The sequence below is a fragment of the Pygocentrus nattereri genome, chromosome 2 (genome assembly GCF_015220715.1).
Source record: "Pygocentrus nattereri isolate fPygNat1 chromosome 2, fPygNat1.pri, whole genome shotgun sequence".
Lineage (NCBI taxonomy): Eukaryota > Metazoa > Chordata > Actinopteri > Characiformes > Serrasalmidae > Pygocentrus > Pygocentrus nattereri.
The window spans coordinates 28,312,040-28,328,532 of record NC_051212.1 but is presented as its reverse complement, the minus strand read 5'-3'; the positions used below and the strand labels follow the sequence as shown (position 1 = coordinate 28,328,532).

Sequence of the window (16,493 nt, the reverse complement as noted above, 5' to 3'; positions counted from 1 at the left end):
TTGAGTCTTAGCCTGGCGTTGGTAGACATGTGACTAATAGTTGGTTTTAAGTTCGTTACATAACGACGTTGTAACGAAAAGGCACCGCTGGGATTCGAACCCAGGATCTCCTGTTTACTAGACAGGCGCTTTAACCAACTAAGCCACGGCGCCTGGTGGGCTGCGGTTTGAAACGATGACGTCATGAACGCACGTCGCACTCCTCGTGCCTACATGAGAAATGAGGCAAAGGTTAAATCAAGTGAACCGAAGGCGATCGATCTGTGCAGCGTTGAGGTGGAGAGCCGGGGTCAGTGCACTGAAACTCAGACTCGCTGAAACGTGATGCCTACTCACTGATACTGCAGACACTGCTGACTGCAGAGCCTGCTGGGACCTGACGGCTCTCAGCAGGCTTAGTAGTTACTCAGAGAAAGTCACACAGCGGCAGCGTTAGTTTACTCAGCCAGTCCAACGGCTGAAAGCACGACTACGTAATGTAATAATGTATGTAATGTAATGTAAATAAAAAAACACTGTCTAAACTCTTTATAAGCTCATGTCGCCGCTCCTGACTACAGTGGTGAGCTACAGCTAATACAGATCTTAAGTGGGAGCTGCTGAGCAGCGGTTTTAGCCGCACTTTAGCACGATCCTGTATAATATAGTCCTCACAGGAGTGACAGGCAGTCAGTCCTGTTTATTAAGCCGAAGTTTCTGACTTTAACTCGCCTTGTTCCCCTGTCACTTCAACCACACGGTGGCAGCATAAGGTCGTGACCATAACAAACTCTCCAGCGCTCCCAGTGAACTGTTTAGACCCTCACCAGAGAACGCTAGGGGGCGCGCCCGAGCTAGTCCAAAATGAACGGATTAAGATGGAGCATTTGAGAAAAGTTATTGTTTATACAGCTCCGGTTACAAACCCCAGCAGTTTAAAACACTGCCTCGTGTACGTTCATGACGTCAGTGAGAGCGAACAGCCAATGAGCTGCTCCGCTCGCCATGCAGTCAGCACTCAGTAGCAGTAAGGCTAGCATCATACTCCCCAAAACCCGTTTGCTGTAGAAAAAAGGAAACACGCAGGTAAGTTTTCTCTGGATTTTAGTGAAATACAACTTTCTAAAATTAAAGTAACGTGATTAGTGAAAGGGTTAACTTTCCTTTGGCCTGTCTCTATTTTAATTTTTCATTTTTAACCGTTTAGTTCCTTTCACCTCCACTCATTGAGGACTTGCTCATGGGTGCCCTCTGGCGTTTTGCAGGCATGCTTATGGTGTAACTGGGAGAAGCAGAGGCCAGGCTCCTCAAAGCAGCTCTGCCCTCACCACTCGGTGCGCTGTAACTGGTGCGACTGCTGCAAAACTCAAATATTCCAATCATTTGCAGGGACATGGAAAATGGAGAAGGGGAAAATTGGGATGTAGGACACTAAATACTGTCAACATTCAATGTGTGGTCTAGAGTAGCAGCCAAGAATAATGGCTCAGTAAGGTGCATTTTACATCAAACAACTCAAAATGCCTTTGTGAATATCGTAACTACTGAATTATGTAGAAATAAAATAAATAAGTCATGGGATTCCCCTTTAAGTATCTAAATGCTTAAAAATACAACTGAGAAGAAAGTCGTATATAGAGCTGCTACAGTGAGAAGGCAGCACTCTGATATGCTCTAAAATATAAGATACATTATAGTTGTGCTCTATAATTATTATAGCTTTATTTGCTCCATGGCACATTGTTGTTGTTGGCAAGTTTTCTTAAACATGTTATGTTAATGTTATTTAAAGACACTTAAAGAAGGCTACCCTGATTCATCTATCTAAGCTGAGCGAATCAGTGATATCAGGCTGGCCTGTTACATAATAGCCTGACCACAATTATTTCAGGTCACTTTCACATGTTCACATATGTGAATTTGGTGTATTTTCACAAGTTGGTTTGAAGCAAATACGTGTAAATAAAAGAAAGCAGAAAACACAGTGAGCACCTGAGGTTTGTTTACTTGAGTGTTTCTTCAGTTGGGAGCTAGTAACGACAGGTAGGAAGCAAGATAGCTATTCAGCCAATATGGCCAGTTCAGGCTTGTACTGTAATAGTTGCATATTGAGTGAATCAGAGCTATCAGGCAGATCTGTCACCATTATTACATAATAGCCTGACCACAATTATTTCAGCCCACTGCTTTCACATGTTCACATATGTAAATTTGGTGTGCTTTCATCAGTTGGTTTGAGATAAATACACATAACTAAAAGAAAGCAGAAAATGCCACGAGAACGTGTGTTTACTTGAGCTGTCTTTCTTCATTTGGGATCTATTGTTGACAGCTTGGAAGCAAGATAGGTCATCAGCCAAATTAGCCAGTAGTTCAGGCTTGTATTGTAATAGTTGTATATGCTGAACAAAAGAAGACAATAAAATTGTTAATTGCACACTTTGTATAGTAATTAATCATCAGGTAAAACTTGACTGTGACAAGCCTAGTAACAGGGCAAGCACTGAACTATGCAGTGCTGTTGCCCTCCCCATTGGAGTTTGAGTAACTCAGTTGAAGGCTGCATGGTTTTTGAGTGCAGTCACTTTCCTGCATGTGGGAAACTTTCTTGACTTCTTCCAGGCTGGTGATTTAAACCAGAATTTTGGTGACTTACCATTTTAAGTTCAGTTTTCTTTCAAGATATTCACTCATTCATGGTGCACGCAATGGCTGAAGCTAAAACCTCAAAGACCAAGATCAGTTCCACATCACGTCTCCATCAAAGCTGATCACCATCTACAGAAAATTAGATTGGATATTGCTTAGTGAATGAGTGCCTCATGTTGTTAGTATTGTTACATTCAGATAGTGTAATGTACTTTGTGATTAATGGCAAATCATCACCAGATGCTTCAAGCTTCTGACTTTCCGCTCTGCTTGGGAGGCTGTGAACTTCTCAGAGTTTCAGAAAATTAGGACATTTTCGCAACTGTTGTCAGCACTGTCACAGTTAGATAGATACAGTATGTGAGAGTGAAGAACATTTCACAATTTTGAAGCATTTTAAGAACTTTTGCATTGAACTCTATGCAAATTAGTTCAATACTAATTAAAGGTTTTTTCCTAGAACCATATGTCCATACAAATATCTTGTATTTGTTATATTGTTATATTGCAATATTCATGTTTTTCTTCATATTTTTATCTGTCATTCCATACGTAATGTCAGATTTTTGCCGGGGGCGCAGTTGGGCCTCTTGGTCTTCCTAGAAGGTAATGCCATAATAACAAAAACCAGATGTAAGCCATACCATAAGATGTTTTCTCGTGTGAGTGTATATGTTGAAGGGAGAGTTGAGGCCCTAGCTGCCTAGCTGCCTTGTCAGCTGTAAGAATAAGCTTTTCCAGATGTTTTCACATGTTAATGTATGATGCGCGTTATGAGTGTGCGCAAATTTTGTTTAAAAAGCTGAACCATCTTGGACTTGGAGGAGATTCCACATTGGCTTCTGGGTCTCGGCAACAAGGGCTTTTAGCGCTATCTTTTAATTTGAAATAAAGTTGTTCATGTTTAAATCCAGATAGTGTCTACAGAGCTTTCGTCATCCCACCTACACAACCGAGAATAAACAACACTTCAGACTTATAAGCTATATATTAGTGTACTATATATCCAGTACTATCAGAATATGATGGATTAACCAAATAGAAATGCTTTATTTATTATTAAAAATACATAAATAGGTGAAATACCTCTATTAGTAGGTCATGTGGTTGCACTGCGCACAATACTGAAAATATGACAATCAAATTGTTTTTCTCTTGGGTAATGCCATGCTTTAGCTAAAGTCAGAAAGGTTGAATTATAGAATTTTATTTTAATTAGATATTTAGATCACTGTTCCTAATGGAAGCGCAGCCATTTGATGCTGCAAAGAAAAATTGTAACTTAGAGGTATTTTGTTTATTTTGCCTGGTGTATGCAAATGTTAATAGTATTGGACATGTACACCAAATATGGCCTTGCATGTCTTAACTGTAAGAGTTCCCTTTAAGAGTCTGGGCTGCCCTTAGTGAGCTTACCAGGCTACACTCAAACTATCCCGGGAGCTAGCTGCATAATCTTGACGCACACCAATCAGACCAGGCATGTGATGATTTGCCACCCTCAAGCCAAAGTGTGTTGGCTGGTGGCCTGACTGCTTTGAGCATGAGCACTGCTGCCCTATAAGCTCATGGCCAGACAAGGCTGTATTTGTCTTTATTTGGTAAAAAGATGCTATTAGCCTCTTCCACGCTTGTGGCTATCCATTTTCTGCCTGTTCATGGCTTTAGATCAATGATTTCAGAAATGCCACAATGTGAATAAAGAACGAACATGCTCTTCAATCTTGGTTTTAGGACACTCGATCTAATCTGTACATGCTGTGTCACCCACAAACCCATGAACCGCAGCACCACCGAGTTGTCATGTGACATTGACTTTTAGTGTTGGAACTGCAGGGAGGGTCTCATTCAGAAGGGCTTATCTAGATGGGCCATTTATCTTCAATTGGTGTAATATGAATGAATAAATGAATGAATGGAATGGCTTGGTCTAGGTAGGACAATCTTTGTAGCAAAGCAGTCTATGGAGAGCAAATATACAGAAACAGATATGAGTTAAAATCTTGAGGAAATCAAGACATTTAATAACTAGTTACCTTTAACCGCCATATGTATTGTATGAGTACAATTTTGATGAAGTAAAGGCCTACTTGTAGATTAAAGGCCTACTTGTGAGGAAAATAATCTACAAGTAGGCCTTTAATCTACATTCTCATCAACATTACTAGCTCCTTTTTAAAATTTGTGACATTACTGCTTTATGACTCTCTCTGACTTGTGAGGTTTTAGCATTTTATTTTATATCAACAGTGCATCAAATTGAGAACAGATCCTAACAAGCCTGATTTTGTTCACCTAAAGCAAAAGTTGCCTTGCATTGTTTCATTTAAAGTGCTGATCTGAGGTGAATAAAATGAGTTAAGTTGCTTGTTAACTTAAGAAATACATTTTTTAGGTTGAGCAGTTTTTTTTAGTATTCTGGGTAAATATGGATTTTTCACAAATTTTCCTTAAATTATTCAGTACTTAAGTAGTTTTGTTGACCTGATGACCTGTCCCCTTCATACTTTTGCTTAAATTGTATTTTGGAAAGGTGCTTTTACTTCAGTCATTCTGTCAGTGAGAAACAGTGCAACTACTCATGAAGAAAAAGAGTTCACAAGGTGCATTGAAGCATGACAAAAGCACCTCACCTCTTACAGTTTGAGTTAAGCCTGGATTGGTTTTGATATCAACATGATTAACAGATTAATCAAAATTCCCAGCATCATGGCTAGATTTCAACACTTTCACACCATTGTTAGACTCTTTTTACGTCTTTTCTTTCCTATCACTGGATCCTACAGTCGTCAGTGTGGACCAAAACGTGCCCAGCGTGCTAAATGCTCAGCATTCCCCTCTGGCCCAAATGCCTGCAAATGACAGTGATGTCAGCAGTCTACATCACTGATGTTGAAACACACAATCACACTGACTAACCTCACATATCTAAAAAGCCACAGACATGCAGTAAAATGAAAACTATCTCATGGTTTTAATTCTTTCCATATATGTAAGCAACTCTCACTTCACCAGTCCCCCTAACATCTATTCATCTAAGTAAGATTGGCTGTTCCAGCAAGGCTCAGAAATCCCCTTCCACACAATTCCATTCATTCATTTTAACTCTTCATTTATCAAAAATGAATAGAACCATACTCAGTTAACATTTATTATTGAAGGATATATTATTTTAAACAGAAGAATGATTTTGTTCAACTGTTTGAGTAACCTTTTAAGGCGAGACACTCTCAGTAATAGAATAATAACGTGCATGCTACAGCTCTGCAGAAACATGTAGAAATGATGCTAGGCAATTTAATTAGGATTATGATCAAAAGAGATGATGGACGCAACAAATACTTAGATTTTTATTAACAAAAAATACAGAAATTTACACAATGACATTTTTGTATAAATTAAATAAAAACCTAACTGTTCTTGCATTCTTGGAGCAGGTTCCTTTAAAGAAATGTCTTGTTTTGGCTGATTTGGTTTTTTGACTTTTGAATTGTGGGAGGTTCTGCTTATCTTCCATTTGAACTCATCTTTTACCTATTTTAAAGGGCTCATATTGTGGAAAACTGAATTCTGAAGTTTAATGTAGTTAAAGTTGCAAAACATACCTTTCACTTCCCAATTCTAACTGTCTGTACATGAAAATTATGCTGCAAAAGACAGTTTAGTAGCTTGTTTCTGCCTGGACTGCTTTCTGAATGAGGCACAATGCAGGGCCTGTCAGAACAGAGGTCATTTATCAGCCTTAAAGGTACAGTTACAAAAACATCTTACTTAATTCTAATTAATAAATACAAATAAACTTCATAAGCAGATATTGGGGGAGGGGGGCACCAAAGCTTTTCTTGGCGCACAACTAAGTGTCAGAGAGGTCTTATAACACAATCATCTTTGTACTTTGTGCTTTACATTTGTGCTTATCAGTTCTTCTTATTAGCTGTTGTCAGTCTGGAGAACCAGGCCAACATAGAAATAATATTTAAGAATTCCTCAAGTATCTTATGACTCATGGCATCAATTCAGTGGCAAAGTGATAAAGCTTGTTTTAGTCCGATACACAAAAAGTAGCTGTAGTGCACTGTTGAAAAAGCTGTGCTCTTAAGAGATGCTTTGTTGAAAAGTGTACTTTAAACAATTTTCCTTTTACCCCGAACATAGTTGATTGATCAGGACATGTTTAGTGTTTGAAGCTTATTTAGTTTGGCATTGGAGCTACAAACCTCATGTAGCCAACAAGTAATGGACATCGACTATGTTTGGGGTAAGTGGAGTACTATGTAAAACTTGAATGTTCAGTGAGCCATTCTACATGTCTTCTTATCTACTGTAGGATTTAGACTGTGGCACTTTCACCTTTTAAGTTTCCAGCCCTTAAAGTGGTTCTTCCTGGAGCCACAGTCAGGCATCATTCAGGAATTTCCTCATCTCATTCCAGTAGTTTTCACAATATCCTTCATCATCAAAGCATTTTTCATTTTCATTTCAAGCTGAAATTGTTCTTATTCTAATCATCCAAACAAAAAGGTTAATTATCAACATTGGGCTCATATTCTAAGCCCGTTGCTCATGATTTTTCCATAAGATAAACACTTATGATATATATGATGAAATATAGGCCACAAACAACACAGCGGATACAAATGCTCAAGATATGAAGAAACTCCAAAATGCAAACACTGTTAGTCATGTGAAAAAACTTACAGTAAGACCAATTTAAACCAACAGTAGCTTATTTCCTGGGAATTTTGCGGCCTCTACAAAGCTATTATATTTCACTCAACAGCTGTCAAGTAGAACGCAAAAGCTGTTTCTGAGTTTTTTTTTTTTTGTTTTTTTTTACTTTCGTTCTTGTTTTCCTGTCATGAAAAAATGACTGTTAGGAAACTCCCAGCTTAGTTCCAGATGTTTGTGTCCTTGTACAATAAAGTCTGTCTTTCTGGACACCTAATTGATGCCATTCAGATTTTCTGGAAAGATGAGTTCCCTGGTGATCTAACTGAATTGTGGGCCAAAATGTTGCGCACAGGAACTGCAGAATCATGGCATAAATTTCCAGTGTGGTATATCCGGGGAAGAGCATTGTGCAGTGGACAGTGTTCCAGGGTTATCTTTCACTGTGGTGTCTCAGGAAATAGTGTCCTAATCTGTCTTTAGGCAGCTTCGATTCTATTCAAGGCAAACAACACGACTCATTCAGAGTGCTTATTAGTGATTCAAACATCAAATAAACTTTCCATGAGCAACTCACACAGTCTTTATGTATATATATATATATATATATATATATATATATATATATATATATATATATACACAACCCCAATTCCAATGAAGTTGGGAGGTTGTGTAAAACATGAATAAAAACAGAATATGATGATTTGCAAATCCGTTTCAACCTATATTCAATTGAATACACTATAAAGACAAGATATTTAATGTTAAATGGATAAACTTTATTGTTTTTTTTGTAAATATTCACTCATTTTTAATTTGATGCCTGCAACACGGTCTTTGTAGAGTATTCAGTTGAATATAGGTTAAAAAGGATTTGCAAATCATCATATTCTGTTTTTATTTAACATCCCAACTTCATTGGAATTGTGGTTGTATATGTGTGTGTGTATGTGTGTGTGTGTGTTAAAAATTCTCCTAACTCATCTCTTAACTCATTTTATATTTTAAACATATTTATTTTAAAAATTTACTAAATGTCTAGGACTGTTTCTACTAGACAGTGCCACTAAACCTTTTCACTCATTGTTCAGCACAGCTTTGTCACAAGATTAATTGCAAAAAATGTATTTTTTGTGTTTCTAGTACTAAGATTGTGCTGGCCTAACCAAATATTCACATTTCAAACCATCCCTCCATCCATCCATCCATCCATCCATCCATCCATTGATCCATCCATCCATCCATCCATCCATCCATCCATCCATCCATCCATCCATCCATCCATCCATCCGTTTTCTAAGCCGCTTCTCCCTCAGAGTCATGGGGGTGGGGGGTGGGGGGAGGGGTTGATGGAGCCTATCCCAGCAGTCATCGGGCAGAAGGCAGGATACACCCTGGACAGGTCGCCAGTCCATCGCAGGGCATTTCATTTCAAACCATCCATCCATCCATCCATCCATCCATCCATCCATCCATCCATCCATCCATCCATCCATCCATCCATCCATTATCTTCCGCTTCTCCGGGGTTTGGGTCGTGGGGGCAGCATCCTAAGCAATGAGGCCCAGACCTCCCTTTCCCCAGCCACTACCACTAGCTCTCCAAGGGGGATTCCGAGGCGCTCCCAGGCCAGCTGGGAGATATAGTCACGCCAGCGTGTCCTGGGTCTTCCCCGGGGTCTCCTCCCAGATGGACTTGCCTGTGACACCTCCCGAGGGAGGCGTCCAGGAGGCATCCTAACCAGATGCCCGAACAACCTCAGCTGACTCCTCTCGATGTGAAGAAGTAGCAGCTCTACTCCGAGTGCCTCCCGGATGACCGAACTTCTCGCCCTATCTCTTAGGGAGAGTCCAGACACCCTGCGGACTCTCTTCTCCAGTACCCCTGCATAGACCTTACCAGGGAGGCTGAGGAATGTGATTCCCCTGTAGTTGGAACACACCCTCCGGTCCCCTTTTTTAAAAAGAGGCACCACTACCCCAGTCTGCCAATCCAGTTTCACTGCCCCCGATGTCCACGCAATGTTGAAAAGGCGTGTCAGCCAAGACAGCCCCACAACATCCAGAGCCTTGAGGAACTCAGGGCGGATCTCATCCACCCTTGGAGCCTTGCCACCAAGGAGTTTCTTAACTACCTTAGCGACTTCGACCTCAGTAATGGACAAGCCTATTCCCATGTCACCAGACTCTGCCTCCTCACTAGAGAACGTGTTGGTGGGATTGAGAAGGCCCTCAAAGTATTCCTTCCACCGCCCAATGACATCTTCAGTCGAAGTCAGCAGCACACCATCTCCACTATATACAGTGCTAGTGGCACACTGCTTTCCCCTTCTGAGTCGCCTGACGGTTTGCCAGAATCTTTTTGGAGCCGACTTAAAGTCACTTTCCAAGGCCTCACCAAACTCCTCCCATACACGGGTTTTTGCCTTGGCGACGACTGAAGCCACAGATCGCTTGGCCTGTCAATACCTGCCAGCTGCCTCTGGTGTCCCATAGGCCAACCATGCCCGGTAGGACTCCTTCTTCAGCTTGACGCCATCTCTCACCTGGGGTGTCCACCACCGGGTTCGAGGATTACCGCCCCGACAGGCACCAACTACCTTACGGCCACAGCTACAGTCAGCTCAATCTGACAGTTTCTTCTGCCAGACGTTCCCAGCAAACCCTCACTATACGTTTGGGCTTGCCTGGTCTGACTGGCATCTTCCCCCACCACCTGATCCAACTCACCACCAGGTGGTGATCAGTTGACAGCTCAGCTCCTCTCTTTACCCGAGTGTCCAAAACACATGGCCGCAAGTCCGATGACACGACTACAAAGTCAATCATTGAACCGCGGCCTAGGGTGTCCTGGTGCCATGTGCACTTATGGACATCCTTGTGTTCAAACATGGTGTTCGTGATGGACAAACTGTGGTTTGCACAGAAGTCCAAAAACTGAACACCACTCGGGTTCAGATCAGAGAGGCCATTCCTCCCAATCACACCCCTCCAGGTCTCACTGTCATTGCCCACGTGAGCGTTAAAGTCCCCCAGTTGGACAATAGAGTCTCCAGGAGGAGCACTTTCAAGGACCCTTTCCAAGGACTCTAAGAAGGCTGGGTATTCTGAACTGATAAGCACAGACAGCAGTCAGGACCCGTTCCCCAACCCAAAGGCGTAGGGAAGCTACCCTCTCGTCCACCGGAGAAAACCCCAACATACAGGCACCGAGTCGAGGGGCTATGAGAAAGCCCACACTTGCCCGCCGCCTCTCACCATTGGCAACTCCAGAAAAGAATAAAGTCCAGCCCCTCTCAAGGAGATTGGACCCAGAGCCCAAGCTGTGTGTTGAGGTGAGCCCGACTATATCTAGCCGGTATCTCTCAACCTCGCGCACCAACTCAGGCTCCTTCCCCGCCAGTGAGGTAACGTTCCAAGTTCCAAAAGCCAGTTTCAGCAACTGAGGATCAGAACGCCAAGGCCCACGCCTTCGGATACTGCCCGATCCACAAAGCACCGAACCCCTACTACTGCCCCTCCCATTGGTGGTGGGTTGATGGGAGGAGGGACTCATGTAACTCCTTCGGGCTGGGCCCGGCCGGGCACCATGAGTAAATGCCCGGCCACCAGACGCTCGCTGGCGAGCCCCTCTCCCAGGCCTGGCTCCAGGGTGGGGCCCCGGTAACCCTGTTCCGGGCAGGGCGCACAAATCCTGTTCTTGTCTTCTCATAGGGGTTATTATGGATCACACTTTGTCTGACCTGTCACCTAGGACCAGTTTGCCATGGGAGACCCTACCAGGAGCTTTTGCTCCAGACAACATAGCTCCTAGGATCATTCAAGCACGCAAACCCCTCCACCACGATAAGGTGGTGATCCATGGAGAGGCCATTTCAAATCATATTTTTTAAATTGTTCATATAACCTAAAAAGCTACATAATTTGACAGCTTTCAGTTGCATTTTAGCTGCTAATTTCAGTCCTTTTAAGTAAAATTACTATTTCAAATGGCCTCTTATGACTTATTGCTGTTTTAAAGCACATACAATAAATGAGCAATATGATAAACTATTTTAATGTTCAATAAATAATTAAAATATACGAGCAATGTAGTTTTGAACTGTTTTATTATGATGACAAAGCAAAATAACAGTCAAAGATTATTCCATAAACAACACAATGGTTTTAATAACATTTCCCGTTAATACAGAATTCATGGATGTGCTTGGCCACATAGACGTAATGTTAAACATGGAATGCACAGTTTTCAGAGAAATGTGCTATGTTGAAAAAGTGAAAAGAATCTGAAGGTATGACTTCTCATCCATGACAAATACATTTTGCATCCGATGTCCTCTTAGTCATTGTGGCTTCTGTTAAAATGAAATTCAGAGTAGCTGTTAACTCTAAGTCTCTTTTTGTTTGACTGATGAATTTACAACATAATTTAATTTGTTTACATGAAGACAAAATCAGGGACTCTTATTTTCTGACCTTTATGTTTTGGATGTTATTATTCTTTTACTAAGGTAAACCCTGTTTAGCATTTTCAGAAATTAATAAAACATCTAATAGCCCCCCCCCCCATTATTCTATTCACCTCTGTCTTGTCTGTAACCCACCCAGTAATAGTTGCCAGGTGTTTCTTGTTTGTGATTCCCAGTATATTGCTGTTCTTGGGACAAAATTTTGTATTTTTCAGTTTTTGACATAATTTGAAAAAAAAAAACTCCTTCTCGTCAATTATACTACTTTATTTTGTCATTTTTGCATATCTTCTGTTTAGTTTTCTAGGTTATTTGAATGTTCCTAATGTGTTTCTCTAGTGTATTCTATTAGGTTGTTCCTTTGCCCTTGTGTCCTGCTCCCTTGTCTACCTCATCAGCTACAATGCTGCACCATTGTCTCTGTAACCGATGGGTAGTTTTAAAGTACATAAGCTCAGAAGTAATTAAAGCCAAGAATGAGACGCCAAACTGGTGTGAAAACCACATACCACACAAAGACAGCGACTGTGAGGTAATCAGGTCTCTTACTCCAAAATGAGAAAAACAAAGGAGTTTGGAGTAAAACTACCACAATGACATCATATGGAGTTTGTATATTCATGAACATTTGAGGTTAACAGCTACACAGGATGATTTATCCAGGGGCCATTTTCCTTAATGGTTTTTCAGTGCCACACAGCATGTAGACTCTGGAAATAGCATTACATAACAGCGAGCCAGGCAAGTTGGAAAATCATTCTCAGTGGAATATCTGAACTCTGAGGATGACACACAGGATAGAGAGTTTTTTTTCTTTTACTGTAGATGCTGGAACACAGGGAAAATCATGAGACAATAATGCATCACTGAAGAGAATGCACAGGGGAGAGTGAAGTGACTCAGGTTTAGAATGAAAAGAAACCCTTCAAACCCTAAAATAGTTGCTCTTTGAGCTAAACCCTGATAATTAACAAACTGAAGATGAGCATCAGGTCCAGGGTAAATAATGCCCACATTGGAAATACATAAATGAAATATTATATGCTGTTTATTTTTAACGTTGATTTAAATTGCTTAGGAATTGCTGTAGCTTTGGGATAGTTTGTTATATTTTTATCCACATTTACTTGTATAACACTAATGGTAGAGCACATTTTGTGTGTTTGTTGATATACATCAAGGTCAAAAAGTCTGAGTCCGCTATTGACAATGCATTACATTCCTTTGTAATTGTATACAACATTTTCAATACAAATTATATTATCAGCATAACAGTCTGAGTGAAAAAGAAGAATCTTTGAAGTATTTATGAATTTCAGAATGTCTTAGTATTTGGTGTGTCTCATTTTTTTTGGGCTATATTGACAACGTGCATTCAAGCTGGTGTGGACTCCACAAGTATGGGCAAAAGCCTCTGATGAGTAAAGACAATAGTTACACATGTTGTTACGATGTAGTGACCATCAGGGTACACCCTAGCAACCATCGAACTGTGCATTTTTGTCAGGACATGCCCTTGTCTAGTTCTTAGTGTTCTGACTGTGCATTGCAAAGCAGTCTGCAACACTACGGCCAGCCGAGGTAACGTGTGAATCAGTCCTAAGGTCTGAAACACACTTCACGCAAAAACATAAACACAGATGCTTCGAGCTACATGGTTTCCCATGTTGTTGCATTCGAAAATGCGTCTCAATACAATTCATAAAGCAATGCAAATGTGAGCTGTATTCTTAACGTTACAGCAAGGGGTGCTATAGCGACATCCAAGCCCAACTGTCTTATACCACCTGTGTGCTGTGTCACATGCCATAGCAGACCAGCGGTTGATTCTCACGCAAAAATCATTTACACATAGATAAACATATATGATATAATATTGCCTCTTCATTCCAACAGAACAGGTAAAATATCCATGTGTAGCTGTTGAGGCTTTTTGCATAACAATAAATCCAGGGGATCATTCAATCTCAAAACATTGTGCAAGTTTTGTCATGGTGTCCAGGTTAAATGACAGGTTCTGTCAAAACAATGTGAAACAGTGTGCAGCGGGCTTTGAGGTATATTTTCTCTCATTTGATGGGTGCATTAGAGATGTCAAACAATCAGCAGTGACGTGTATATAAACCCCTGCATTTTAAAAAGGCACAATGGATTCTAAAATGTCTTCTACACATATGGCTGTTGCAGCTTGGTGTATGCAATAACTGAGGCAGTGGTTTGTTATAAGTACTGTATTGTATATTTCTAACAGAATACACTACACTAGAAGGGCAACAAGAATTTTTTTTTTAGCTGCTATAGTTGCATCACTTTTGTAACATAGGAGAGTGTTCAGTGCACCACTGTTTCCATTAAAATAAAGGTTTTGCGGGGCTGAATGCAGCCCTGCTCTGATCTCTCCACTATTGCCCCCTAACCCGCAGCTAGGGTGGTCCCCATCCTAAAGAAGCCGAGTCTCGATGGCACCGACATCAACAATTACCGACCGGTATCTCTCCTTTCCTTCCTTTCTAAAATTCTCGAACGTGCTGTTTACAACCAACTATCTGTCTTTCTCTCTGAAAACCAGCTACAGGACCCCAACCAATCCGGGTTCAAACCAGCCCACTCTACTGAAACTGCACTCATCGCAGTTTCAGAGAAACTCCATGCAGCAAGGTCAGCTGGACTGTCATCAGTTCTGCTTCTTCTCGACCTCTCTGCAGCCTTTGACACTGTCAATCACAAGATTCTTCTGTCTATCCTTTCTGGCCTTGGCATTTCAGGAACAGCATGGAAGTGGTTTGAGTCCTACCTAGAGGGGCGCTCCTACCAGGTAACGTGGAGGGGCTCAACATCCACTCCATGCAACCTCTCCACTGGTGTTCTTCAAGGTTCAGTTCTGGGTCCTCTCCTATTTTCTCTCTATACCCGCTCACTCGGACATGTTATTTCTTCTCATGGCTTTTCATATCACTGCTATGCTGATGACACACAACTCATCCTTTCTTTTCCTCCTAATGACACACAGGTCTCGACTCGGATCGCAGCATGTCTGGCAGACGTTGCATCGTGGATGACAACCCACCACCTCAAGCTGAACCCAAGCAAGACGGAGATGCTTTACATCCCGGGATCTTCTGGTATTCGGTGTGATCTCTCAATTCCCTTTGAGAACACCCTGATTACTCCATCTACAGAAGCTCGTAGTCTTGGGGTAGTTGTAGATGACCAACTCTCTTTCACGGCTCATGTTGCTAACCTGACTCGGTCATGCAGATTTCTCCTTTACAACATCCGGAGAATTCAACCTTTTCTCTCTAGAGAGGCCACACAGGTACTTGTTCAGTCTTTAGTCATTTCTAGACTAGATTACTGTAACTCCCTTCTGGCTGGTCTTCCAATGCATACCATCAGGCCCCTGCAACTGATCCAGAATGCTGCAGCTCGATTTATCTTCAACCATCCTAAATTCAGCCATGTCACTCCACTGCTGCGTTCCCTTCATTGGCTTCCTGTAGCAGCTCGCATCAGATATAAAACCCTGATGTTGGCCTACAAAGCCAAAAATGGTCCAGCTCCTTCCTACTTGAGATCAATGGTGAAAGCTAGATCCGTACCCAGAGACCTTCGTGCTTCAATTACGGCTCGACTTGACCCACCATCTTGCAGATCACAAGGAAAACATGCCTCCAGACTGTTCTCTGTCCTGGCACCAAGGTGGTGGAATGAACTTCCCCTAAGTGTCCGAACAGCAGAATCACTTGCTGTCTTTAAATGACGTCTGAAGACCCATCTCTTTACACTACACTTATCTAATCACTAACTGTCTATTAAAGATCTTCACCTCTTTTATTGTTCACTGTATTTTATTACAAACTTTTTTTCAGCAGGTTTAGTGTTGTGTAGACTCTGTGTTGAGTTGTAGGTATTTTTCTACTTGTTGTATTTGTTTTAGGTCTCAATGCATAGATAACTTCAGGTAGCAATTTAGAGCAAAGCTCTTTAAAATGATGTCGACCTTTATTAACATGAGATATTCTGAAGTAATGACAAGCACTTTTGTAAGTCGCTCTGGATAAGAGCGTCTGCTAAATGCCATAAATGTAAATGTAAATGTAACCCTACACACTTGCACTGAGTATATTTCTGCCCTGATGGTCTCCAACGTGCTAACTGCGGTAGTCGTCAGCACGCTGAACACATTTGCCAAATGGCGTCACTTAAAGCTACATTACTGGATGTCCATTCACTTAGCAACAGAGTTTTCATTGTTTCCCAGCTCACTGAACATTACACTTTCTTTTCCTGTCAGAGACATGACTTGACAGTAATGGAGTTTATGTTCTGACCCCTAAATTTGAGGGTTTTCAGTGTACCTAGAGAGAAGATGTGAGGAAGGATTGCATCTCTATCAACCTTTTTTTTTTTTTATAAGCAGATTTCACTGGGGAAATGTTCTACTTCTGAATGTCTGGCAATGTTGTTTGAAAGCAATCGCCCTGTTCTCAGCTAGTTAATTACCACCCACATTCTACTTAATTACCATCCATAGGTTTTATAGACGAACTGAGAGAAATGCTTTCTAGAGATTTAACTGACTTGGACTATGTTTTAATTAATGAAGAATTTAATATTCACATGGATGTACTTACAGATCCTATGAGCATCGATTTTATTAGGATATGGAATTCATTTGATCTTCTGCAGCATGTCTCACAGCCCCTTCATAAACTCGATTTGATTA

General features: G+C 41.2%; 1 non-coding gene across 1 annotated transcript; it reads right to left on the bottom strand.

Annotated features, from left to right (window-relative positions):
- Positions 1 to 79: 79 nt before the first annotated feature.
- On the bottom strand, positions 80 to 153 carry trnat-agu. Its single transcript has one exon. It is a non-coding gene; the product is annotated as a tRNA-Thr (tRNA).
- Between the last annotated feature and the right edge of the window lie 16,340 nt (positions 154 to 16,493).